Raw genomic sequence first — 26184 nt, 5'->3', positions numbered from 1 at the left:
CATCAACTTTTTAAATAATGATATAAATATTTGTTATTATTGAAAGATAAACCAAATTGCGAGGGACAGTCGGAATTTAATAAAAAGCAATAGAAAGCTGGATATTTGGGAACTAGACCTCCCTGATTAAATGAATAAATATGGACATGCAGGGATTTTAGTAAGCAAAAACAAAATCAACAAGTTGTAACTTATTTTTATCAATCAATACCAAATTATGTGCCTTATGTTTCCATTGACTAGATCTAATATATATATTAAAGCTACAGCAAATTACAACGTTAAATACAATTATTTACATAAATCATTCTCTCCTTTCTTTTTTTAATTTTGGTTGAGACATAATGCCAAGCTTTGATTAATCCAATACCAATCAATGTAAACTAATTTCTTCTAACTTATATAAATTCGAGATTCAAATGGAGAAAAAATGGGTTTCTTCTAAATATGAAATCTTGGGATTTTAATTTAATATTTGGATTTTTTGCATGGGATTTGCTCAATGTGGAAGGAAGCAGCTATGAAACACCCCATCTTCCTTACATTATATCTCTATTTATTTACCAATTTATTGAATTTTTTTTTGGAAGGTTTTAAATTCCTCTTTGATGTTTGTTTAGGGGCCGAAATTTTGTGTTGATAAACTATTTTAAATAATTGATTCTTTGTCTGGCCTTAGATAGAGTACAATATGTACCCATAAAAGGGGTAAATTATTAAAATAGTCACTTTTATTTGAAATGTTACGTTTTAGTCATTTACGTTAACGTGTTGTAACATTTTAGCCATTGTACTGTTAATTGCCGTTAATGATGTAATGTAAGCTGACGTAACACATTAAATCACCATTTCAAATAAAAAAATTTAGGTTAAATTATACAATTAGTCTCCATATTTTTTCGTTTTGAGCAATTTTTTTATGTTTTTTTTTCATTCTCTTCTGCTTCTCCCTATATTTTTCTCACTTCTCCATCTTTTTTAATGTAAAAGAAAAAAATTAAATTGCCCAAAATGAAAAAATATAGTGACCAATTGTATAATTTAACCTAAATTTTTTGTTTGAAATGATAATTTAACATGTCACGTCAGCTTACTGTTACATTAATAATGGCAATTAATACTTAGTGACTAAAATGTAACATTTCAAATATAACTGATTAAAATATAACTTGAAAGAAACAAAAATGACTATTTTAATAGCTTTCCCTAAAAAAGTATAATTATTAATGTTTCATTTGAAAACATGAATTTAAAATTCAAGTATACCCATATTTAAGTACACTAATTTCCAAACCCCATATTAAGAAACTTAATATTTGCTATGATATATATGGAAAAACTTGAATCCATACTGATTAGATGATTTTTATGAACCAAAATCGTGAAACTTTCGGATTAAAATTGACTACAACCTTACAAATATAATGCAAATTTTTCATATGCGCACATATTCATATCCGACAATTATCGAGATTTAAAAAAAAAAAAAGCAAGTAGGCTGAGGAGACATGGAGACAAAACCATAATCAAATCGGGCCTACATAAGCCTATGTTACCTCCATTACATACAAATACAACCTGTTGTGTTCTCAAGTTTTGTTTGCAATTTCTTTCCTATACTACCAACGAATCCACCCTTTCTTGTATTATACATTGTTGAATGCCAAAAAACAAAAAAGAACAGATAAAAACTTCATTATTTTATTTCCATATTACAATTTCGACAGAAAAAAAAAATAATCTTTTCAAGTGTTTATGTTTTTGAACCATGTTCTAAGTGTAAGAATTTAGGAAGTTGAGTGCAGATGTGGTTGTTTTATTTAAAAAAAAAAAACCAATTCCAATTTGGATTCCAATAAAACTAAATCATGTATATGTGGTCTGAACCTTGGTTTCCTGTCATTTATTGCAACTGTGTCATAACTTCATAAAATAAAAAGAACCTTTATGAAATTATATTGTTTAATTACTTCTTTTAAGCTAAAACTGATCAGTTTTAGGGTTTTTTTTAGTTAAAATAAACATAATTGATCTGGTTATTTTCGTGCATTTCAAGATGTCCAATTTCATATATTTATGGATATTTAATTTTTTTCTGTTAATTTTAATATTATAATTTACTCAATATTTAAAATTATAAATTTTAATTATTACTTACAATGAATTTAAAGTGGATGTGACGATTAGTTTTAGAATATGAGAAAAGTTACCGCATGAGGAAAATTTAACTTTATTCAAACCATGGATTAATGACTTGAAAATTGGTAAGATGGATTCTACTTAGACCTGTCCATGGGTCGGGCCGGGTCGGGTTTGGGCCGGGCTCAGAAAAAATTTGGCCCAACTCTTAGGCCCGAACCCGGCCTGACCCAAAATATGGGCCTAAAATTTTACCCAGACCCGGCCCGGCCCGGCCCGGCCTGGTTTTTAATAAACACAAAAAAAAAATTAAAAATAATAAAAAATATTTTTAAAGTATTTTAAAATTAAAAAATAAAAATAAAAAATATATATTTATTATATTCAGGCCGGGCCGGGCCCGGGCCAAAAAAGTTGAGCCCGAGCCCGGCCCATTTTTTAAACTGGCCTCGTTTTTTTGCCCAAGCCCATATTTCGGGCCTATATTTTTACCCGAACCCTCCCATATTTCGGGCGGGCCGTCAGGCCGGGCCGGGCCGCCCGGCCCATGGACAGGTCTAATTCTACCTGATAAAATGAATGGCATAAGATAAATACTTATGATGCCGTCTACAAGGTATTTGAGAATGCTTTCGTAGGTGGATTAATCCATGACCAACATGGGATGCAGGTTGCTGGTTTCTCAAGGAATATTAGTTGTTGTTCGATTTTCAATGCTGAACTTTGGGGTGCACTGGAAGGTCTCCAAGTAGTCTAGAATCTCGGGCTGAAACGAGTAATTCTTGAGATGGATGTACTAAAGTTATTCAAGTGATTCAAGCAAATGTAACTTATCAACACTTTAAGCTGTGACACGAGCCATTAAGAATCTATTTCAACTTTCTTGGATGGTTGAGCACAACAAAGTACCTAATTTAGCTATGGTTTAATCCTTGTTTCTAAAAAAAAAATTAATTTTTGAATCTAGTTTGCTTTTATAGATAATTGATTATAATATTCAAATCATGATTGGCTTTGTAATCTAAAAAAATTTATCTGAAAATCCATTCAATATTTAAAATAATATTAAGAAGTTAAAATTTTATTTTATATTATTATTTATATGGTTTCCTAATTAAGTTATAAAAAAATATAATTGATTTGAAATAACTAAAATTATATCCAAAATGGAGCCATTTTAACCTTAAATTCAGCTTTAATATAATGTAAAAAGGAGAAAAGTTCCGTACTAAGCATACCTCAGGTCTACATCAGATCTGAATCTTAAATGTCAAGATCAATAATTAAATGTCAAGATCAATAACGAATTAACTATTTTCCCATAGGTCAAATGCGTCCAAGTTTTGACTTTCAACTTAACTGTCTAAAATCCGAATCTTTACATTTTTCAAAGAAAAAAAAACACTGTAAATAAAAATGGGTTCAAAGCCTGAAACCATTCTTGTTCCTTCTAGTTTCAACTCAACCACTTCACACCTCACCTTTCCAATAGCTTCACTTACAAAAAAGAAAACCCCAAAACCATAACAAATGCCACTCCAAAAGTGCTATTTTTCTGCCACCCATTTCATCTTTCTTCATTGTCATTTCTTCCTTGCTCTTCGTTATGGCTTTTGGTTATGGACCACCGGGTCCGATCGCGGCGGCTTTTGGAGAAAATGGGTTTTTTTTTTGTTCCATTGATGCTGGTAGGGAACAACAGGTCATTTGTTGGGATAAAACCAACAAGACATCTTTGGTTCCCACTTTCAATTTTGTTCCTTCCATGGCTTCTCTCTCTGCTGGTGAAGGATTTCTTTGCGGCATTATTGCGAACAATTCACACACGTTTTGTTGGGATTTATTAGATTTTGGTATAAATCTTGTTCTTAAAGCTTTTAGATATAATTCTTACTCCCAAATTGCTGCTGGGAAATCTCAAGCTTGTGCTATCAAAGGGTCTTATTTTTCAAGTTCTGATGATTTCAGTAATGTAGATTGCTGGGAACTTGATCGATCACTTGGTAAAAGTAATTTTACTGCAAGTTCTTTTAGTGATAATTATGTTAACAATGTTATTGTTAAGAACATTGTTTCTGGGGATGGTTTCAATTGTGAGATTGTTAAGGAAACTGGTTTGATCTTTTGTTGGGGTCCAAAATCCAGCAACTTAGGAATCTTTAATGTGTCTAGTGAGTTTGAGGTTTTAACTTCTGCGAAAAATTCAATTTGTGGGATTTCTGAGATGTCTGGTGAAGTTGAATGTTAGGGTGATTCAAGTGAGTTTGGCCTCCCTCCCCATGGGACTCCATTTGTTAGTTTATCGACCGGTGGACAGCGTTTTTGCGACATCCGTGAAGATGATCATGAAATAGAATGTTGGGGAAGGAACATTAATGTTTATTCAGTTCCAAAGGCTTCGGTTTCTTGGCCATTACTTCATCAGATTCCATGACTTGTGGGGTTCGAGAAATTGACTTGGTTCTTAATTGTTGGGGCGCAAACGAACAGTCTTCATTGGACTATAGTCCGCCTTTGCAACTATGTAGCCCTGGTGTATGCTCTCTGAGCTCAAGTACCGATGAAAAGTTTACTTTCAATGCAAGTATCCTTAATGAGCCGGAGTTGACAAGTTTATGTGCTCAGAATGAGTTGCAAATATGCTTGCCTTGTGGAACAAATTGTTCCGTGGGGTACTTCCCTTCAAGCACATGCACTGCCAATGCTGATCGAATATGCACTCATTGCTCTCTTTGCCAGAGCAGCTATTGCTGGGATGTATGCGGAGTTTTGTCATCGTCTGAGTCTCAGCAGTAAGACCAGCAAGAGATAAAAAAGTTGGTGGTCATTATTGGATCTTCTGTATTGGGTTGCTTACTAATTTTTGTTGCTTGTTGTGTTTTCCCCCGAATCATCAAAAAGAGAAGTGAAGGAAAAGGAAGAATCCAGTGCGGTTTTTGCATAGGCAAACCAGTTGCGGAGGCTGATCCCAATCCCAATCCACTTCCGCCTTTATCTTTAACAACGTATGTTGGAGAGACCCAAATTTATCGGCTTTCAGAACTGAAAAAATACTACTCATGGATTTAAAGAATTCAGTGAGCTTGAAAGAGGGAGCTTCGGTTTTGTATACAAAGTTGTTCTTCCTGATGGAAGGCAAGTAGCAGTCAAGCGAGCTAATGCTGTTACGATAATTCACACCAACAGCTGGGATTTTGAAGTAGAGTTAGAAATACTATGCAATGTAAAGCATACCAATATTGTGAACTTATTAGGCTATTGTGCTGAAATGGGGGAAAGGTTACTCGTATATGAATATATGCCTCAAGGTACACTTCATGACCACCTTCACGGTGACCTCTCTCCGTTAGGTTGGGACCTCCGATTGAAGATTGCATTTCAGGCTTCGAGAGGACTTGAGTATCTTTATAATTAAGTCAGTCCTTCCACCATTCATAGAGATGTGAAGACTTCAATTATACTTTTGGACTCCGAATGGGGTGCAAGGATAGCCGATTTCCACATTGTAAGTGCCACTACAGACAACGACTTAAGTGGGAACATGGAGGATGATGTTTACAATTTTGGAATCGTTCTACTAGAGATATTAAGTGGAAAGGAAACTTATGATAGAGACTGCACACCTCCATAGATTGTTTAGTGGACACTGCCTCTAATAAGGCGAGGAAAGGCGGCTGCCATTATCGACCGGAACATCGCTCTCCCGAGAAATGTGAAACTGTTGCATAAACTGGCAGATTTGGCTGAGCTTTTGTTTAAGGAAAATCCCAGTGAAAGACCAAGTATAAATAATGTGGTAAGCTCATTAGAGCAAATTTTCAAGTGTGAACTAATCTTGTCATGAAAATTCATCAAAAATTTATATTAATAAAGGGGTATGTCTGAAAACTAAGATTATTTTTATTCTTCAACGATTCATGCTTTTGAATTCTTCTTTTTGGGTTTTATTTCTAGTGGGTTTAGGATTGGCTGTGAATTACTGAGTATTTGTAGCCATCGTAGAGATCAAATCCATTGCCTGTTGGGTGATCTTGTTAACTAATGCTCCTCCACTAGCGACATTTATCATATTTATTTCTATGGGAAGTATTGGAGCAGAGACTGTTCTGTTATCCTATGTTGTGGGAAACTTGTACACAACTTCTTAAATCACTCACAATAGTCGTAAAGAGACTCCACATCTCTTTACCTTATCCCAACAATCTCCCTCTTTAACTGAACTGCACGCTATGCTAGGAAAAATTTGTTGAGAAACAAATGGGAAAAATCTGTCCAAGTCGTGATAGATCTAGGAGGTAAATAAAATAATTTTTCCTTAAAAGAATCTATTAGGGAAAAAGGGAAAGCACGTAATTTGATTTGATCCTCAGTCACGTCTTGAGGTTTCATACTAAGACAAACCATATGAAATTCTTTCAGTTGTTTGTGTGGATTTTCATTTTGCAATCCACAAAAAGTCGGCAGCAACTAGATTAATCTTGACTTTAGTTCAAAATTAGTATCCATAGTAGGATACGCAATGCATAACGGTTGTTGTTCTGCAGGAGCTTTGGCCATTTGCAGAATTGTTTGAGCCATAGGTTGTTGTGCTAAATTCGGGTTTACGTTAACCTAGCGTTAGGCATTTCTTTTGGTGGATCGACTCCTATTCTTTCGTTCTCTAGTGTTTGAGTAGGGTTTTCGTTAACCCTAGACTCAACTTCGTCGTCTGCTTCTATTTTTTGTGGTGGGTTACTCTTAGTTCCTACCACCTCTGAATGCTTTTTCCATAGCTTCGTTTCCTTGCGATTGGCTCTCTCAATCTTTTCTATTTCTAAATCGAATGTAATAATTCCTGGAGTAGATCTGGTCATAAAAAAAAGAAACAAGATTAGTACGTTACCAATCCTCGATAACAGCGCCAAAATTTGTTGTGTCGTTGAAAGCACCAAAAATAACTTATCCCTATGAAACAACGAAAAGAATAGTATAAGGGAAGTAGGGTCAAATCCTTAGGGATTGGATTGCTACAACTTCTTATTCCTTGAAATCTTAGGCACAATCGTGCCTAAGAAAAACGACGTACCTGGAAAAAGAAAAAGAAAACAGAATTAAAAATATGGACGAGTTGAAATTGTATAAGTTGAAATTGAAATTGAAATTGTAAAAATAAATAGAATTGAGGAAAGGAATTCTTCGATTTGAGGGATTCCAGCTTCCAGTTATCTCGATCTTCATTTGGTTCAATCCTAGACTTTTAGATGATCATTCTCATAACAAAATAAGCTAGTTATAGTGGAAGAGGACGCCTACGACCACCAGCTCCATTTAGATTTTAAACTTACAATTTAGAGGAACCTGACTCTAGCCAACCGTCACTTTTGTAGGACTGTCTTACACTAGATCATCATTTTTCAATGGCGAATACCACGCCATTTCGTCTCTTGGGCTCGACAACCTCTAATGCAGTAAGTTAACGAACCGACTGTGCAACCTTCTCAAAGTATACAAAGCGATCGTTCTTTGCACAAGATAAAAATATTACTTTTGGAAGGACATGGACGGAAGCATCAATCATGTAATGCGGAGAAACGATGGATACTCATTGAGAATGCTAAGTGCATGTTCTAAGCCTCATGAACCTTTTTTTAAGGAATTTCGATAATCTTTGGCTAGATGAGTTTAGTGGGAAATGAAACACAAATGTAATGGAATAAAATTTTATTGAAAAGGGAAAGAAACTAAAAGGTTAGAACCTTAATAGGAAGGAATTTTTTACAGAAAATGATGAGTGAATATTCATGTCTCTCAATCCCCTATTTATAGTACATAGAAAACTTAATTTGTTTCTATTTAAACTCTAAAAGATAAATAAAGATATAATCTGAAATTAAATCTAAATAATATCATAATAATCCTAACAATAATCCTAAAAATAAAATTTGAATTTAAATAAAGTCTCTTCTTTGAATGTTGCCCCAAGTCTTTCGCACATTACATTTTTGTCACTACTTCTTCTCTATTTTGCATGCTGACACATTTTGTCTTTAAATTCACGCTTTTTGCCCCAAACTTCCTTTTGTCTTCAATTTAATCTATACAAGATAAAAAAACTATAAAAAAAAACCTAAATTAGTAGTGTAGAAACCCAATTTCGCCCGGGGCCCATATGACCCAAACCCAACCAACCCAAAAATAATAAACAATCCAAATCCATTCTAATTACAAACCCAACAGCCCAAAAGCCCAAACTCTAAAATTTTTCAGCCAAAACAAAAAAACCCTAGTTGCCTCCCCTAAGCATGCACCGCATCTCCTCGTCTGCCACGCCTCCAGCGCACGCCAGCCTCCCTCGCACATGCTACCACCACGCGTCTGACACCTCTGTCACTTGCAAAGCCAAGAAGCAGGCGCAACAACAAAGAAAAACAATGTAAAAGAGGAAAAAATAATAACTTTGATTCGGTTATAAAAACCGAAAATCTCACTATTATTTTTTTCTTCCTTTTTTCACGAACAAGAGAAATAAAAAGGAGACTAAGGTTCTTTTCTTTTTTCGGATCTGTTGTTCCATTTATTTTATTTTATTTTATATTTAAAAAAAACAAAAATAAAATAAAGAGGAAGGAGAATACCTTAGGTCGCCTAAAGAGCCCTTCGCCGGCCACTTCGGTCGTCGAAATCGGGACGTGGGGAAGGGACGCTGAGTTTTCTCCTTTCGACCTTCAAGCCTAAGGATTTCGGCCTTCAAGCGCTTCAAAACCGGCCCAAGAAGGCGACCCTTGTGCTGCTCCGATCACCGACGACGGTGGGGGGCACGGCGGCGCGATGAAGGCTTAGAAGCCAGACCGTCGGTAGGCATTGGGGGGGGGTTTCAAAGAGCCTCCCATTTTTTTTCCTCTGAAGAAGGAAGAACGAAGTTTCAAAAAAAAAATAGTTTAAATGACATAAACTAAAACGGCGCCGTTTTAGGGGGTGACTTGCACCTCTTTGCCCTAATGGGTAATTTGCGCATTCGATCCCCCCATCTTGCGTTGAAGTGCAATCCAACCTCTTTATTTCTTTTAGATTTGGGCTGTAAATTTTGATTCTGTTTCAACCAGGTCCTTTGACCGTGTACAGGCCTTTGCGCTGAAACGCTGCGTCTTGGACTGGGGAATATTTCCCTGAGGGTCCTTCGAGCCTTGAGCGCGCTTCATTTCAGCCCCTGCCCCTTTTATTTGCGAATTTGGTCCCAAATTATTGGCCTGATTCCAATTCGATCCTCGGACTTTTTAACTTCAAGTTTTTTTATTTATTTATTTTTATTTTATATAAATATACATATTTAAAAACCAGTTTTATTTAATATTTTACTTAATGTTATATATATATTTTAAAAAAATTTCAGATTTCGTCATATACATGTACATACATGCTTCTTAATACGTACATATTTTTACAATCAATATATATACATACTTATATTTTTTTATATATGCTACAATCTATATGGTCTTTTTTATTTTCATATATACATGTATATACACATTTTTTTATAATATACATACGCACATATTTTATGTTATAGATTTGTACATACACGTGTTTTATATTTTATAACTCCTACATATGTATAAACATATATTCCTCTTTTGTGTATATTTTATAATCTAAAAAAAAAGTATACCTATATACATTTTTAAATGTACATATGCACATACTTACATTTTTATTTTATAATACTTACAGATTTTTTTATATATGTATATATTTATATACGTTTTCATACTCTATAATTTATATGCATTTCTTATTTTCATGGCTTAAAATTATACATGCATACACATTGTTACATAATTGTGTTTATTGTCATCATTGTTATTTGGTGTTTGTTTCTTTATTCATGTACACTTTCACTCTTCTAAAATGTTAGTTCTATTTATTTATTCGTTTGCGTTGTTTATGTAATCGCCTCATCATTTCATTTTGCCTATTGCATTGTTGTTACTCACATTACTTTGCTTACCTTGTCGTATTCGTTATTGTTTTGTCATGCATTAACACCAAACATCGAAAGGAAAGTTTTTTCAAAATAAGGCAATATTTCGCGTTTGGAAAATCGAGAAAACGTGCCCTAACGTGCTGGGTTTCGATTTCTCGTTCGACTAAATAGCCAAATATCCTCTTAAAACTTCAAAGTATGGTTTCATTAAATTATAAGGTGATCTTGGTTTCGATGGTTTAGAGTATCGTGTCCTAACGTGCTGGATGTGATATTCCTTCGGAACAAGAGAATCTTATATTTCAATTCACGTTATCAGAGTTTCTTTCAAGGATCATATTTTTAAAACTCTTCAAATTTTCAATTTTCGACACTAAGACACTAATTAATCAACTAGGTACCAATTTTGGGCGTATCGAGGGTGCTAATCCTTCCTCGTGCGTAACCGACTCCCGAACCCGTTTTCTGAATTTTGTAGACCAAAATCTTTGTTTTAATAAAAATTAAATTGTTTATTAAAAACAACCACTTTTCGAAGTGACCCGATCACACCTCTTCAAAAAGGATTGGTGGCGACTCCCACATTCGATTTCATTTTTCAAAACCCAAATCGACCCCGTTTTTATTCAAAAAAATGGAGTCAACAAATAGGATCATACTCAAAATATATATACAATTAACACATAAAAGTATGTCATTTTAGAGTGTTATAAGTTATGTATGCACTACACATGTGCCCATGCAAATTTTTTTCTTTTCTTTATGTTTGTTCTTACCCTCCTGCTTGCTTTCATCGTCTTTTATTAGGCAACACACGGGAGTAGCAATAATCAATGTTTTTCTTTTTCGAAAAAAAAAAACTATACATTATCAGCCAAAGACATTAATTTGTGTAAATAAAAAAATATAAAGCTTTGAATTTTTTTAGAAATAAATATAATTAAATTTACAATATAAAATTTTAATTTATCTTAAAATAAATAAAAAAAGTCACATGATGTGATTTATTGACACTATAAAACGTTATACAGAAATAATATATTAATTACAGAATTCGTAACCAATTAGTAGGCAAATATAAAATCTTATTAAAAAGTGACATAATGTGACCCACTGCCATTTATATTTTAGTCAAATATAAATTAGTCCAAAAATAGAAGTTGGGCTTTCGGCTTGAAACGCTTAAAATGCCTCATCTGTTGAAATGGATCAGCTCACTGATTTGGTAAGGCTCTGTTTCAACATTTGGACCACATTTTATTTTTAGCTAAATTCAATAGGGTAAACTAAACAAATAGTCACCCAGTTACGCCTACCTTCTTATTTTAGTCACATAACTTTAAAATTTTTTAATTTAGATATTAATGCTTGAATTTGTTTCTATTTTGGTCACTTGTCCTTAAATTGATAACGGAAAGCCTTTTTTTAACTAGTATAATAACATATTTAGTCATCAATACTTACATACCCCTTCAATTTGATCCTAATTCTACATAATTTGATAAATTTAACCTTTTATATTTATAAATTCTATCAATTTGATCCTCAAACTTCCTAATCAAAGCTTTCAGCTTTTAAAACAAAGGCATTCCACATATGTACATTTGTAAACCACAAAAAAGGAAAGGAAAAAACCTTCTCTCAACTAATGAAGTCGTTTCCCGATCTATTTCCTATGCCAATGAGTTTATCTTAAAATTTTCATGAGTTTTCTTCTAAACATAATATTTTATAACTATTTGATTAATAAAATTTTGTCTAAAGAAAATGGGAAAACTTTAAAAAAATACTTTAGAGTTACTCTTGTTGTTAACAATATGATATTTCCTATAGCAAAAAAAAAAAAAAAGAAAGATATTTCCTTTAAGGTATGTAAAAATAGTCCTCGAAGTTGGAAATTAAATCTAGAGTTAAAAAATATGGTTTTGAAAAATCCAATTGTTCAATCAATAATTATATAAGAAAAAAGTGTGAACATTTGATTTTTCATAAGAAATAAATGTGAAAGAATAATTGAATTTCCTTTTGTTACATTTGAATTTTATAAATTGATTAAGATATTATTATGTGCTCTATTTATTTTTAATTTTTAAATCCATAAGCAATATGTATTACTAATAATCTAATTTAGTGTCAAATAATTTACCAAATTAATTAAAAACTAAAATTATGTTAGTTACAGTGACAATTTATTTTTTTAAATATTAAAATATTTATATAATTTTATTATATATTATATTTTTAACATTTATATGTTCTATTTTTTTAATGGTGTTTTGTTAGTTTCTAACACGAACTTCTTAAAATAAAAAATAAAAAGGGTTATGTACCGAATCAGATAATTTCAACCATAAATAAAATAATTAATAGATGTAAAATGCTTCTTTTTAAAAGTTGAGAGTTTTGGTTAAGAAGTTAAGTATCAAGTTGATAGAATTTATAAATGTGAAAGGGCTAAACTTACTGGATTATTTATAATTAGGATCAAATTGGTCGTATATGTAAGTAGTGAGGACTAAATGTGTTATTAAACTAGTTAGGAAAAGGCTTCCTATCATCAATTTAATGCCAAACGTTAGCACCTAAAGTGAATATTTTTAGAGTTGAGTGAGCAAAACAGGAACAGAGATATAAAACTCAATAACACGTCTGCATTTTCTCATAATTTATTTTAAAATACAAATTAATTTATTCTATTTCTGTTTTTTTGTTTTTATAATTATAATAAATGTATTAAATATTTATAAATATTTTAATATAATTCACAGAAAGTAAAAAATGAAAGATTGAAAGGTTTGAAGGATGATGGAGTTAACCATGCAACTAACTTGAAAAATAGATGAATCACACTTAAGTTTAAAAATGCAAGTCTGTATTGCAATAATAAAATGCAGCGCACATGGCTGTCTGCCACACAGGAGTTCATTTTCATATCACAGATAAATGGGTGTTCCTTTTTGAATTTCCCAAGTTCCAGGCAAAAAACAATTACATGTTGATTTACTCATAAAAGTGGAAGATTCTCATCATTGTGTTACATTAGTAAATGCTTGAAGAGTAAGATTGTTACTTTGACTGTCAAGGTTGATGGACTTAAATCAGCAATGTTCATTGTTCCAAATCATTATAAATGTTCATAGGATTTACACAATCATGTCATTAGGGGACCATTCCTTTTTAGATGTTGCCAATATTTAGCATGTTTTTCTTCCTTTCAGAATTCCATTTACCAACTTCAATGGGATTGCTTTTTTTTATTATTATTACTTTTTTGGATTTAAAAAATTCAAAAGATTTATGAAAATATTCAAACATGAACATAAATAATTATTTGTGTTGGAGAGGATTCACTGAGCAAGAAAAATTAAAAAAAAAATCTAAAATTGACTCAATTTGAGGTGGTTGGCCAATTTATGAAAAACTGTGGTTATTCAAAATCGGATTAAATTCTATTTTTATTTTTTATGATAGAGAAATAAATATTTTATATTTAATATAGTGAAAATAATTTAAAAGTTCTTAAAATTTTATTATCTTTTTTAAAAACATTCATGAAAAAGACTTTAAAATATTGTCAAGTAATATTCAAAAGTCATAAAATAAAACTCATTTTGTCAAAATAAGTCTAAAAATATAAAATAGAAAAACTAAACATAGTCGAACTAAATTATGATAGATAGTTAAATAAAATTTAAAAAATCCGATTGAACCGAACCGTTATCACCTATTTCGTATAGTTTTGTATGATACTATTTTAATGATCTAACCGTTATATTTCATACAGAATGTTAAAACAAATATTGTATATTCATTTTTATATATTTAATTTAATTTTTCAATTTTTTCACTATTTCTTACAATCACACGTGACTTTTATAACTATATTTATATTATATATAATTATCTGATTGAATGTCTCATTGGACATCAATTTAATAGAAAATTGACTAGAATTCCTTTTTTCCATAAAATAATAAATATGATTTTAAGTGTATTCCTATCATTTTATATTTTATATAAAATCAATAAAATTATCGAAAACTTTGAACACAAATCATTATAATTTTTAAAATCTTAACTTTACAAAATCTAACTAAACTCCCATTTATTTTTTTATAAATATATAAGTAACATAATTATTTTATTCACAATGAGCATACAATTAATGTAAAAATATTCACTTTTTTGAGTTACTATTGGCAAATGAAGCAAGGTAACTTTTGTAGTGGTAGTTCAAAAGTTAGTTGAAAAGGCAAAGCAAATATTATATTATATTGAATACTATGAAAATAAAAAAACAACTCCCAAGGGTGTTGTCATTGAGTAACATAAGAATGGAATAGGAACAATCTTTCTACATGCTTCTTATGTACATAAAACCATGAGGAAAAGTTAAAAATCCATGGGGATAATAATAATAATAATAAAACCCAACAATGCCTTGATCAAGTGAAAAAAAATGGTGAAGAAATACAAAGTAGAAAAACCATGAAAAAGAAAAAGCTGCAAATGAAAAGGAATTTGCTTTCCTTTGTCTATACTAATTTTATTCAAGATTGTATTATTTGTTTGAATGATTTGGATAATATTTTAATATTTTTTTTAATTTGATAAAACTAAAAAAAGCAATCCCTTGTATGGAACTATTTATTACATTATATGTATTAATATTTTTGTATAAAAATATTTTTATTTAAAATTTATTGTGATTTGAGAGGAGTGTTGGAAGGAACAAGTGTGGGAATCCTTGTGTCAGTTCAGCTTCTTCTTTTTGGAGACATTTCCATTGTTTGTTTCTCTCTTCTTCTTTTATTTGTTTATTATTTTTATTATTTAAAGATAATCATATATATTCATCTATTAACTGTTATCTATCTATAATTTAGAAATAAACTTTTTTTTTTCTAATCCATTATCTTCATTATATTCAAAATGTAATTAACTACAAATTTTCATTGTTTATCATTTATTAGTAGAAGGAATCAAACATGAATTAATATTTATTACTTAAACAATGACATGAAAATGATTATTTTTCATTTGCAATTCAACTCCCAACAAAATATTTCATTTACAAAATTGTAAAAAGTTTTCAAGATATAAATCTATTAAATAGTAAATGATATTTTTTAAACAGTTAATATTAACTCTATTGAAATTTAGTTATATTTGATTCTTTTTTTATATAATATATGGGCTAAATTAATATATTTAATAATAGAGAAACTAATTCAATGCAATCCCTATAATAGATGTACCTACTAGGTACATTCACCAACATATATATTTACAATGCATCCATCACATATAAAATATATTCCACTTTATTTTGCGGGATCCATCAATTTCCTATTAATGTTAGGTGTTTTTAATCAAGGGTCAAGCCAAAAAAATTCTTTTAGGGGTGATATTTTTTCTAGGTGTCATAGTTGAATTAAAAGTTTAGGTGAGATTTATCATTGTATTAATTTATAACATTAAAATTTTTATGGAGACTAAATTTAAAATTTACCATTATTAAGGCCAAGGTTTTGCATTTCTTTTCGATTTGCTAGAACTTTGTTTACCATACTTTGGAGACACAAAGTATGGTGTAACATGTTGTCTATTTGCTATTTACATCTAAGCTTAAACATTTTTTTCTTAGTTTTTATGTAAGAGAAAGCTAGAATAATTATGGAGATAAGAGAGTTTTTAAATTATGATATTTTCTATTTCTTTTTGTGTTTATCATTTGAATTTGATGAAGAGATAATTTAGGCTTTTATTTGGAAATAAATTATTATCAAATTGTGGAAGACTATTTGAAGATTTGCTAGAGTAAGTTTTGGCTCTCTATAGCTATGCTGCATGCCTCTATAAAGGAAGAGTTGTTTCCTCCGTATGTATGGAATTGAACTACTACTTTGTGAGCATTGTTTTTGTCTATTTTGAGACTTTCTTTATGCCTTTTTGTAATAATTTATTGTATATATTTTTTAGTATGTATTACTAGCCTTCTATAAAAAGGTTTGGGTTGAGAGTGAGGCATACAAATTGTATGATTTTCATGGATGCAACTATCTATAGTGAGCTTGGGCAGATTGGGTTGTTTAGCAAAGCTTGTATTGTTGAAGTTTGTATAGTGAATTCACTCTTTGGGCAAGGCCTCACAAAGATAGGTTATTGAACTAAACTACGTAAATGAATCCTTAATTTTTATCTTTTAGTTATCTTGTAGTTTTATTCCCTAGCTGCAACTGCCAAACAAGACTTATATTTCAACATTAATTTGCATGTGTTAAGTAAACTATTTTTTTTACCAAACTTATCAACTTTCAATTCGTATTATAGCCACATATCAAATGTATATAGTGAGATCCTAAAATCTACTAAATTATGGAGGATTTAAGAAAAGAAAGTTCTATCACTAGACCACCTTTGTTGATTAGCACTGCAAATTACACTTATTGAAAAGCCAAAATAACTTTGTTAAATTCATTATTGAGAGAGCTTGGATGGTCGGACAAAGGCCATAATGATTTATAAAGATAGGGTTGTGTCACTAAAAGCAAAGAGCAACTACACTACTGAAAAAGAAGAAAAAGAAGAAGAAAAGGTTACCAAATGCCAAGAATTTGAAGGCACATAATGTCATTGTTAATGGTGTTGACATTCGACAATTCAAGATAATCTTAATATGTGAATTAGTGAGGGAAGTATGGACTATCTTGGAAAATCAAGTTGAAGGAATAACTTCTGTCAAACTGTCAAAGCTTCAAATACTTAATATTAGATTCAAAAATTTGAAAATGAATGAAGATAAAAATATTTTTGAATTTTATGCTCATATGTGTGAGATTTCTAATGAAGCTTTTTTTTTTCTCTTGGTGAACATTTTCTTAATCTGAAACTGACGCAAACGATGTTTTGGTTATTATTAAAAGGGTTTTTCATAAAAGTGATCGTGATCAAAGAAGCCAAGGACATTGCAACCATGCAACTAGGTGAGTTTGTGGATTCTCTTGGAACATTTGAAGTGAACTTGGAGGAAACTAAATGAGAAAGGGTGAAAGTTGAAGAAAATATTGCGTTTATTGTTCAACTTGTTGTAACGTTGGTTCTATTTGCTACCACTTTAGAAGATTTGGGAAAAAATGGCAATTTTGTCAAAAACACTTTAACTATGCATTCAGAAGGCTATCCAAGAAAAATAGCAATGATGTTGGCGAAAAAAATTCTCAAAGAACCAATTGAAGACAATTTGTAAAAGATGAAGAACCTTGTGTTAAATAGAAGGGTATTCAATGATGAATGTGAGGGGTTCGATAAGATCCAATCTTAGTGTGGTAACACTTTAAAGAAGAAGAAGAAATAATTCACAGTAAATTAAAGTGATGAAGAATCAAGAGGTGAAGATTCTAAGGATAAGGATCACGTTAACAACTATGTGGGCTTTATAACTACTTTTGGTTATCATGTTACAACATTGTTTGTGTTTGTTCGTAAGGATTATTTTAAAAGTGATTGTGATTATTCTTTTGGTAGCATTGAAGAGGCCTATAGGAAGATGATGAGCTTACCCAAAGTAAAAGATAGGAAGAAAACCAAAAGCTTCTTATTGCATCAAAATAAAAAGAAGTGAACTTACCCAAAGTGAAGCAAAACTTAACACAGTTTTGAAGGAGCTTGATGCTACAAAAAAGATTCTCAAGAGGCTTGGAACTCAAAATAACATGCTTGACAAAATTTTAGGGACTAGAAGAATCAAATCTAGCCACTATGGTCTGGGATATAAGGGTGAGCGATCTAATGCCTCTATTATTTTTTAAGGCTAAAAATGATGTTGCTTCTTTATATACAAGAAAAATGAGATTTAAAAAACCCATATGTTACTATTATGGAAAAATGAGACATATTAGGTCATATTGTTACAAAACGATGAATGACTTGAAAATTAGAAAAATAAGAGCAATTCAATTATATGTTGCAAAATCTAATTTTTCAGTAAATCATCATAAGCAAATTTGAGTAAAGAAATGTGAAAGTTGTCTACTTGTTGCAAATTTCTTTTTAAAAGTCAGTATGGATAAGTTTTGATATTTCAGTAATAGGTGATCTAAACACAAGATATGTGAAAAGTCATTTCTAAGAAACTTACTAAATTATTATGCAAATAATGTTACATTTTTCAATGGTAGGTAAGTAATAATTTTTAGTAAAGACATTTTAAACATTGATGGGATTCCAAAGTTGAAGAACGTCTTGTTAGTTGAAGGGCTCAAAGCTAATTTGATAAATATTAGCCAACTTTATGATCAAAGGTTCTGTGTGAATTTTTTAAAGAAAGGTTTTAGGTATTAAACTGTCACACCTAGATTTCCTTTTAATCCGAAAATTTAGGAACGTTAGAGGATAAATTAAAAAAGGCTGTAAGTTGACAGTCTCTATTGAGAAAATAGGAAAAGTTAGAAATGATATTGGGAAAGGTTGAAATCCAAATCTGGTTCGATTGGATTAGAACCAACCAGTCCTTCAGTGGGGGACAAAATGATTGAAAACAGGTGGGCTTTACATGGTCATGCGAGAAAGGCTATAAATAGCCGAAGAGTAACTTATTGGGAGACTTTTTCTCCAAATCTATTTCGGTTTCATCATCATCTTCTTCCTTAGGTTGCTCTGAGGAAGCAATGGTTAAGAAAAGCTTTGTATTGAGCGATGATGGTGGGATTTTAGTAGGAAAGGTTGAGAATTCAATGAGCTGCTGCCAGGATAAGGGAAGATTCGATGTCCAGAAAAGCTAAGCAGACAAGGCGAAGAAGTATCAGGTGAGTTTCTGTACTCAACCCCTGAAATGCTAAGTATGTTGGAAGGTTGCATCGGTCTTTGAGTATTCACCATGATAGTTCAGTAAGCATGAATTAGCTATAATTCCATGGTAATGCATCTATGAAATGTATGTAATGCATGTAAGGGTAACATTGTCGGGTTTAGGCAAAGTTAGGAAGGGAAAATTGGATAATTTTGTTAGATACCGCCATACGATGTTGAGTGTGAACTCGTGATGTATAATGATCTTGGCATTGTGAAGAGGACACTACGGTGTTTGAGTATTAATGTCTAGGATAGAAACTGGAGGAATGGATGGAAGACAATGTGAAAAGTAAATAAAAGATCATGGCTAGGCCATGATTCAATCGGCGGCTATACGTCTAAATAAGTAAGACCATAGTTGAAAGACGTTATGATATCATGATTAAGATGAGTTAAACCATAACTAAAAAATGTTATGGCATCATGATAGAAATAAGTAAGATTATAACTGAAAGACGCTATGATATCATATGGAAGTGCACTAGAACGACAAATAGGACGAATACCATGGCTGAAAGACATTATGGCATCATTTGATAATCCACCGAGATAGTAAACACTAGGTTATATTGTGTAAGACCATATTTGAAAAACGATATGACATCATAGTTAGTCCATCGAGACATTAAACATGGGTAGTCCATTGGGACAGTAAGCACGAGGAATTTGGAAGTGTAAGACCATAGCTGGGCTATGGGAACTAGTATAGCCCGACGAGATGTTAAACACAGGATAGTCCAACGGGACATTAAACATGGAGTGATCCGTCGGGACAGTAAATACAAAAATCCCGAGAAATAGGATTATAGTTAAACTATGGCAACCAATAGAGTCGGCTAGGGCATCAAGCATAGGATGTGTTGTGTAAGTCCATAGCTCGACTATGGTAACATAAATAGTCTGTCGAGATAATAAAAATGGGTGGAAAATCAAATCAAAAAGTGTGGGACAACCCGCTAACAAGGAAAACGGTTGGAAAAAAAAAATAGAAGCATGAACATGCAACAATGAACAGCGGGTTGAAGGAATCTGCCCATGAATGGGAATATAATGGAATTGAGAAATGACTGCGGGATTAATAGTTGTGTAATCTTGTAGGGCATAAGGATGTTAATATAGTAGGAAGTAGTCATGGTAGTTGACGTATCAGTGGTGCCAATGTACAAACGAATGAACAAAATGGTTTAACCAAGGATCGTAAATAAGGATCCACAATTAAGAAACTGTGAGAGGGTGCTCAAAGAAACCCTGTAGGGTAGTGATGTGAGACAAGGCATGTGAGTTTGGTCTACAAGAAGAAGGGGTTAGTTAGAAACCATTGACAAAAAGGAATACATCGTGTGACGAATATGTTTGTTAAGAATATCCCTCTTTAAGGGAAAACCATGGAGTAAGTATCAACCAAATGTCTAGTTAGGCAGGGATATCGAATGAAAGAGAAACCATGAGCCAAAAGGGCTACTTAATGATAGTTGGCAGTGTAATGAGGGCCATAGTGGGTCATAGTAGAATGTCGTGCTATGCTTATAGGTATGGTGATTCAGCTAAAGCAGATTACGAAGAAGTAATCTGTTTAAGGATGATTTAGTTTGCCAGGGTGGTGTAGGACCTTGTTAGTCATATTATAGGATGGAATGTATGCTAGTCACACAAGATTAAGATAAGGAAAGAGTCCGCTACAGACTAAATAGATTGAGAGTACTCACCAAGGGATTTTAAGAAAGTAAGTCGGAAGGCCACATTGATAAGGCATAATGGTAAGAAGAATAAATCCACACTAAGAGAAGTAAAAGAAAAAAAATTAAGTAAAAGAAAAGATAGAGTCCACAGAGTTGGCAAGACATTTAGAGGAATTGCCAAGGCTAATTGTAGGTAGATAGAATGGTCGAAAAGAAATTGCTCAATGATCTATCCTCTAACGGATAGGATCAGGGTTAAGATGAAGTTCGCTATGACGATTAATAGAGAAGTCCTTAAGACGAGTAGTGAGTTTATTGTATTTAATGTTATTATTAATACTATTATTTATTTGAATCCCCGGTAAGGTGGGGTATGTGATGTGTATTGAAAAAACTCACTAAGTTCGTTTGAACTTACGATAGTTAATTTATGATTTCAAGATTTGCGGAATAAGGAACTTGAGGAGGGACCAAGCCAGATAGTGTGGAATCAAGTATGCAATTTTTAGTAAAGTCATGCACATAGGAAGGGGATACCTTTAGGATCTTCGCTATGAGGGTGAATATAATGTATTAATGTAGCTTCTTTAAGATCCGGAGTTGAAATAATGAACTTTACTTTAGAATGTTTGTATTTGTTGTAATTTTTGTAAATAGGTAATAAAATCTGATTGTTGATTTTTTACTGAGTGAGATTTTAGTATGAATGATAATTCAATTCTGTTGTGATGACCGTACCTGGATTCAGTGAACGAGTCGAGTGGGGGTGTAACATAAACTCTAAAATTAACTTCTAATGAAATGTGTTAATCTTTTGATAATTGTTATAGGACTGTTGATGAGATTAGTTGGAGCTACAACACTAAAAAGCTTGAGCTTGTCAACTATAAAAGCCTTCAAAGGCTTATTAGATATGGATCCATTTGTGGGTTGCCTATATTGAATGAAGTCATCTTAAGTCCATATAGTGATTGTGTTAAAAATTAGCAACATTGCTTGTCACATTAGACATTGCAACACCTAGATACATCTAGACCATTGGAACTCCTATATATGGATCTCATAAGGTTGATGCAAAATGAAAGTTTTAGAGGTAAAAGGTATGCATTTGCATGTGTTAAAGATTTATCATGTTTTACTTAGGTTGATTTTTTATAGGAAAATTTGGTGAGACAATTGGAGCTTTCAAGATATTATGCACTAAGCTTATGAACGAGAAAAGTTAAAGAATAAATAATATCATGAGAATTTGAAGTGACCACGACAAAGAATTTGATAATAATGGTTTCTCTAATTTTTGTAATTAAGAAGGCATCTTTCTTGAGTTTTCAAGCCTAAAGATTCCTCAACAAAATGGAGTCACTAAAAGAAAGAACCACGCCCTACAATAAATGGCTTATGTAAAATCTCATTCATCATTTATAGGCTAAAGTCATAACAAGGCTTGCTACTTTGTAAATAGATCTATTTTGCGACCTCAATTATAGAATGACCCCATATAAAATTTGGAAAATGAGGAAGCCATCCTTTGGGTACTTTTATATTTTTGGAAGCACTTCATATATTCTCGAGATCATAAACAAAAAGGGAAATTTGATCTAAGGAGCAATGATGATATTTTTATCGGCTACTTTACAAATTTTCGTGCCTACAAAAAGTATAATAGGAGGATAAAAAAACATTAGAATCAATTAATGTAATGATTGATGATGCTGTAAGAATAAAGTTTGCTAAACTAAAAGAAAAAATGATGGAAAACAAATCTATTATTGGAAAAAAAAAGATTTGTCTCTAATAGAACAATCCACTTATGCACTTAAACCTTCAATCAGAATTTAAAAGAATCAATCTATTGATCTTGGTATTGGTGATATTTCTAAAGGAGCGAGAACCTAAGCTAAATCCAAGGTTAACTACCTTGAGATGATTGGGATGGGTTGTAACATTTTAATCATTGGACCGAAAAAGCTTGAAGAAGAATTGTAAAACAAACATTGGATTAATGCAATACAAGGTGAGCCTTGGACATTTATGTGAAATGATGTTTGGACTCTTGTTCAATATAAAAATGATTCTACTAGGTGAATTTTGAAGAACAAATGCGATGAACATAGAAAATCATGAGAAATAAGGGGAAACTTGTCGCTCAAGGTTATACACAAGTTAAGGATATTGATTTCGACAAGACATTTGCTTTCGTTGCAAGGCTTGAATCCATTAGATTGCTTCTTGCTATGGCTTGTTACCTTGACATAAAACTTTACCAAATAGACATCAAAAGCACATTGCTTAAAGAATTTCTTAATGAAGAAGTGTATGTTGAACAATAAAAAAGGTTAGTTGATTCACACCATCCAAATCACCTACAAGCTTTCTAAAGCTTTATATAGCCTAAAACAAGCTCTAGGGGCATAGTATGAACATTTGTTAGATTTCTTATGTCAATAAGGTTATGTTCATGGTAGTGTTGATAAGACAATCTTTATTAAGACAACTTCACGACAATCTAATTTTATGTGGGCAATGTTATTTTTTGTTTCATTTCAATTTTAACAGGGGAAGATTTGATTCACTTGATGAAATCTAATTTTTTAAATTAATATAGTTGGTGAACTTACATATGTTCTCGATCTAAACATATCAATATAAAACATCATTTTATTCGAGAACATGTTCTAAAGTTAATTTTAAATATATCTCCACTTAAAATCAACTCATAGACATATTTACAAATCATCTTAATTTGAAGAGATTTGGAGATCTTAGGTTATTTCGTTCTAAGCCAAAACGTGACACTTGTGGAGCACACTAAAATCCTATTAGTGATGTTACTTATGCATAATCAATTATTGTCGATTACTTTGATTTATTTTTGACAATATCAGTTTTGGGGATATCTATCACCGCATATTTGACTCAAATAAGGAGTCTAAGTTGTTTAAGAGTCTTATTGCCACATATTTCAAGGAAATATAAAAAATCCCTTATATTTTTACAACAATGAGTAAAAGGGAGATTAGGGTTTCCATATTTACTTTGTTTCTCTCTTGTGAAAAGCCTCAATATAAAAAAGATTTCTTTCATTCTTGCAGCAGCAATCGTCAAGCAAGTTGCTGAACCAAACAACGTGAACAAATCCCATTCTCCATTTTTATTTATTTTATATATCATCGCAACTGTCAAATAAAACTTCGTTACCACGTTAATTGCATAAGTTTCCCATAGTTAATATGATAACAAAAATAGTTTATTGCAAATATTTAAACGTAGTTACATAAAAAAAACAGAGTTAAAGTTGGAATTTGATTAATATATTAGGCACCATATTACATGTTCACATGATTTCCCCAAAACATATACACTCTAAACGAGAAGAAACAAGAGTTTTCCAATAGTAATTATATATATATATAGCTTACATCACATGTATTGATAGGGATATATTTAGGTGAGGGGACATAATGAAAGAGGAGAATTAGGTAGCAAAATAACATGGAATAATAGTGTTCCGAAAGTATTCTAAAAAGGAAAACACACGGTCAAATGAGAATCTGAGTTCATTATGGACAATTATAACTGTTGTAGGTAGTGTAATCAATTAGCCATATAAAAAAATGATGGCATGAATATAAAGTTAAAGTTGTAATTATTTTTTTTATTAAAAGAAGAAAAAGTTGATAAATTATTTTATAGTTTTTACATTTTTTAATATGATAAAAAAGAAGGGAGAGATAGAGGAATCCAAGTATTTCCAACTACTTTAAGACAAAATGAGGTTCAGAATTGAAAAGCAACCTTTGCTTTAAGACCTTGAAAAAGGAGGTTTCAAAACTTAAAAGGTTAGCTTAGGAATTTGCTTGCTTCATAACCTAACCCACCCTTCCATTAAAATATATTAAACTTAATTTCATTAAAAAAAGATATGAAAATTAATTAGTATCTTAAACTTGATTATAAATCAAGACGATATGGGTACATATTTTTTTTATTAATATCTTAATTAACTAAATCCTAAGCCATCCCACTTTGCCTATAGTGTCTATATTTAGGGGCCAAAGATTGGGGAGGCTTCAACTTCAACCCTAACTCTTCCTTCTTTCCCACCCTCAAAAAACCCCATAGATTTTAGGTTACCCTCTCCCCCTTTGCCCTAACTCTCACTCGCTTTTTTCATTGTTTTTATGCCAATTCAAAGGGTTCTTCTTCTTCTTTTGAAATGTTTTAAAAAACCCACCGTTTATTTCCCTTTCCCTCTCCTTGTTATTTGATTATGACATTGAACCTTGTTTTTTTGGCTTGAGATTTCCCCATAAATACCTCCCTTTCCCTTTCTCCCCATCCATCCTTAGTCACCAAATGCTATATTTCTAACCTTTTAGTAAAAGGGTTTGAAGATGAAGAAGATGATGGTGATGATGATCATCATCATCATCCTAAAGCATTGCACTCTCCATCCATTTTTTTCATTCAAAACATAATACCATGACATGCTACCATGCATATTTGTTACATCATCATCAACATGACATCCATGTATGTATGTGCCTGGCTCCCTGTATGCCATTTGCAGAGCCCATTGAACTTCGATAGCCTCCGTGAATGGCGTATGAGGAGCCATGCATGTATTCTATGTATTTCATATTTATATATGTATTCCATGTATTTTACACGTATATATGATATACATATATGTATGTATATCTATGAATATTCTTCTTTTGCAGGTTTTTCTTTACTCCTTTGCTTGCTTTCCGGCCTGAAGGACACCATTTTTCTGGTCTTTTATTTTTCCCCTACTTCTCTAAGAATCAAAAGGTACATCTTCTTCTTTAATCACTACATCTGTTTTTAGGGTTTTTTTCTCACATTTTCTCGAATTTTTTGCAGAGAATAAAAACATTAAAGACCTTTTGGGAAGATTTTGATTTCTTTTTTTTTTTTAATTAATTACCAAGTTTCCATGTAAATATTATGAGCTTCATATCAAATTACGCCGCTTTTGTAAGAAAATCTGTAGCTTAATTACAGTGAGAATCTTATCTAATTATTTAAAAAAAAGCAACTGTTCCTGACAATATGGAAGTTACATAAAACATAACATAAGTTGTCTTATCATTTTTATAATTTGTTATTTAGTACTCTACTCTTGTCTGAAGGATCTTTTATTTGACCTCTGGTAATAATATCATTTTACGTAATTAAAATTAAATAAATGTTACCCATTAATATCATCTAAAAATTAATTTTTATACTTACTAGATTAATTTTTTATTAAATTAAGAATAATTAACTCTTTTATTATATATACTCCTTAAACAAATAAAAATTTCTTTACTCAACAAGGTTTCTCTACCAGGATCATGCCATTAAGCTTAGCAAAATTTACAAGTAAAAACAGAAAAAATTCTTACAGATAAAACATGTTTCTTATATTATTTATATTAAATGTAGGTTCGTATGACTGAAAATAAGTTATATAAATAATATATATATTTAGTGACTACCATACTTATACCATCTTTTATTTTTCTATACAAGAGCTGAAATACT

At 31.5% G+C, this 26184-nt stretch overlaps 1 long non-coding RNA gene and 1 pseudogene across 1 annotated transcript; both read left to right on the top strand.

Annotated features, from left to right (window-relative positions):
• Nucleotides 1–3577: 3577 nt before the first annotated feature.
• LOC107904085 (serine/threonine-protein kinase-like protein CCR2) lies at nt 3578–6050 on the top strand (annotated as a pseudogene).
• An 18478-nt stretch (nt 6051–24528) lies between these two features.
• On the top strand, nt 24529–25746 carry LOC107904084 (uncharacterized). The gene is made up of 2 exons (XR_001686111.2): nt 24529–25449; nt 25522–25746. It is a non-coding gene; the product is annotated as an uncharacterized lncRNA (long non-coding RNA).
• The last annotated feature ends 438 nt before the right edge of the window (nt 25747–26184 follow it).

This window comes from Gossypium hirsutum, chromosome D05 (genome assembly GCF_007990345.1).
Source record: "Gossypium hirsutum isolate 1008001.06 chromosome D05, Gossypium_hirsutum_v2.1, whole genome shotgun sequence".
Classification (NCBI taxonomy): domain Eukaryota; kingdom Viridiplantae; phylum Streptophyta; class Magnoliopsida; order Malvales; family Malvaceae; genus Gossypium; species Gossypium hirsutum.
Note: the sequence above shows the minus strand (reverse complement) of the source record. Positions and strands in the feature narration are given on the sequence as shown.